Source organism: Penaeus japonicus, unplaced genomic scaffold (assembly GCF_977035675.1).
Source record: "Penaeus japonicus unplaced genomic scaffold, GWHDUDI00000001_assembly GWHDUDI00000018, whole genome shotgun sequence".
In the NCBI taxonomy this organism is placed as follows: domain Eukaryota; kingdom Metazoa; phylum Arthropoda; class Malacostraca; order Decapoda; family Penaeidae; genus Penaeus; species Penaeus japonicus.
In genome coordinates this window covers 5,398,717-5,401,216 of record NW_028234420.1, presented here as the reverse complement: position 1 = coordinate 5,401,216, position 2,500 = coordinate 5,398,717, and positions in this window count along the sequence as shown.

The window sequence follows — 2,500 nt, the reverse complement described above, 5'->3', positions numbered from 1 at the left end:
CGAGAATGCTTTTAGATTTTGAAGAAAATTTTTACCTGAACCAAATCATCAAAATTCCAACAAGGGAAGAAAATATACTGGACCTTGTTTTTTATTAGTATAGGGGAAGATGTACACAACATATCAACTTATACAGCTCAATCAGACCACAAAATGATTGAAATCACAATGAATAAGTTAAATATTCGGAAAAGTAGTGAAAAAACAGATAGCCGAAGCAGAAAAGAGTCTCAGATCTTTAAACTTTAACCGTAATCAAATAGATTGAAAAAAAATAAACGCAACACTAGAAGAGTCACTGAAAGATATAGACGTCCTCTTAACACCAAATGATATACTAAAGAAGCTTTATAATGCATGTAAAGATGTTTGTAGAATGTTTGTGCCCCCCAAAAACAACAAACAAGAATATTATACCAAGAGATCGAAGGATCATGTAAAGAAAAGAAAAAAAAAAAAGGTTAACATAAAAAAAAAGCAGATCAGATCAAGACTGAAAGGATCAAAGCAGAGATAAGGTTTAGAAGACAAATTAAAACTCGATAAGTAACCAAAAAGCAGCCAAAGAGAAAAAGAGCTGTGGAAGCTATAAAACAGAATGCAAAATATTTTTTCTCTTATGCAAACAACAGGTTAAAGAGGAGAACAGAAATTGGGCCTCTTGAGAATAATGGTGCATTGGTAACTGATTCAAAGGAAATGGCTGAATTAATCAAATTGCAATATGAAGAAGTCTATTGTGTCCCAAGAATAGAAAAAAAAAACATCAGACCCACAACAACATTTTAGTGTTATTATTAACGAGGATGAATGTCTTACTGACTTCATATTCAATGAAAAAGATATTCTTGAAGCAGTAAGTGAAATCTCAACAAACTCAGCAGCTGGACCAGATGAAATCCAAGCAATCATAAAAAAAAAAAAAAAAAAAAAAAAAAAAAACTGCAAAGAAACCATAGCAAATCTTTGGACATGGAGATTATCCCCAGCTTACTGAAAGAATGTACCATAATTCCAATATATAAAGGTGGAAACAAAGGTCAGGCCAAAAATTATAGAACAGTAGCACTAACATCTCATATAATAAAAATATTTGAAAGGGTGATGAGAAAGAAAAAAAAAGTCCAGTTTTTAGACAAAGAAAACAAGATAAATCCCGGGCAACATGGATTCAGAAAGGGTAGATATTATTTATCAAAGATCCTGACATACTCCGAACACATACTAAGGGCCTAACTGAAAATAGAGAAGTTGATGTAATATACCTAGACTTTGCAAAAGCTTTTAACAAAGTAGATCACTGCATTCTGCTACATAAGATTAAAGACCTTGGAATCGGCGGGAAAGTTGGAAGATGGATTTACAACTTCCTAATAAATCGTAAACAAAAAGTACAAATTAATAGGCTTTACTCGAATGAAACGACTATTATGAGTGGGGTGCCACAAGAGTCCGTTCTTGGGCCCTTGTTATTCCTTATTATGATTGATGACATTGATAATAGTGTGAAACACTCGAGAGTAACATCATTTGCAGATGATACAAGAATAAGTACACCCATAGATATACAAGATAATGAAAACAAACTTAACGAGGATCTACATGCATTCTGTAAGTGGGCATATGATAATAATATGAAATTCAATGCGGATAAATAAGATTTAGTCCAATTGGAAATTTAAGAGCAAGATCATATTTTGTCGAAGGTATGGAGATTGAGGAGAAAAAAAAGTAGTAAAAGATCTTGGACTCTATATGAGTAATGACATGAGATTCAGTCAGCATATAGAGCAGATTGTCAACAAAGGAAAAGTTATGAGTGGATGGGTAATGAGGACTCTTAACACAAGAGACCCAGAACATCTTTTACCACTATGGAAAACATTAGTGACCACGAGATTAGAATACCAGTGCCAAGTATGGAACTCAAATCTTACAAAAGATATAATGTTGATAAAACAAGGCCAAAGAATCTTTACACGCAAGTCAGATAATATGATGGGTCTAAACTATTGAAACACTAAAAAAAAAAAAAAAAATACTAAAACTGTACTCACTACAAAGGCGGAAAGAGAGATACTTCATTTAATATGTGTGGAAAATTACTGAAAACTTAACACCAGACCTTTGAAGGAGGGGAAATTAAGGTAAGACATTCCCCTAGACAGGGAAGAACATGCTTTCGCACTGAGATAAGTGCACAAGCATGCCTGTTAAGAAAAATGCAAAAACAAAGTTTCCTAATAAATGGACCTAAATTGTTTAATAGCATACCGAAGGATATAAGAAACCTAAATCAGGGCAGTGTAGAAATGTTTAAAAGAAAACTAGATAAATAGCTACATTCAGTACCAGATGAACCACCAACGTGTGGTAGTGAAAGAACGAGGGCTGAATCAAATTCCATCCCTCATCAAATTCAGTTGCTTGCAACTGACAAAAAAACGGGCGGTCCCCCAGGATGGCTCTGACATGAGCTACTAACAAGGCTCATGCTGTA